This window comes from Myotis davidii, unplaced genomic scaffold (genome assembly GCF_000327345.1).
Source record: "Myotis davidii unplaced genomic scaffold, ASM32734v1 scaffold939, whole genome shotgun sequence".
Taxonomy (NCBI): domain Eukaryota; kingdom Metazoa; phylum Chordata; class Mammalia; order Chiroptera; family Vespertilionidae; genus Myotis; species Myotis davidii.
Genome location: NW_006290535.1, coordinates 593,900 through 594,327, shown reverse-complemented (window position 1 = coordinate 594,327; position 428 = coordinate 593,900).

Below are 428 nucleotides of genomic sequence, written 5' to 3'. Positions count from 1 at the left end.
CCCTCAGTCTCCAGCCGCACCAACTCCACATCGTTGAGGGTGAAGGTGGATTTACTTCTCTTCAATGTGAAGCAGCGGGACCAGAGTAAACACACGGGGCCAGAGTGAAGAGGGGACAGGAGCCTAGAGGAGCCCGTCACTCACCAACCAACTGCAGGCACCCACCTGTCACTGAGCACTTTGCTCTCCAGCTCCAGGGTCCGTCGCAGCAGTGTCTTCTGGCGGCTGTACTCATCCATGAGGGCCTCGTGTTCCCCAGACAGGTGCTCGTGGAGCGCGCCCAGGATCGCGTGTTCCCGCTGCAGGGCCTCGTGGGCTGCCGCCAGCTGCTGGTGCTGGAGCTGTGTGTCCTGCTCTGTGAGCGCAGTGAGCGAGGCGCTCTGGGAGCTCAGAGTGGAATTTTCCACCTGCTGGGAGGGAGACGGGGA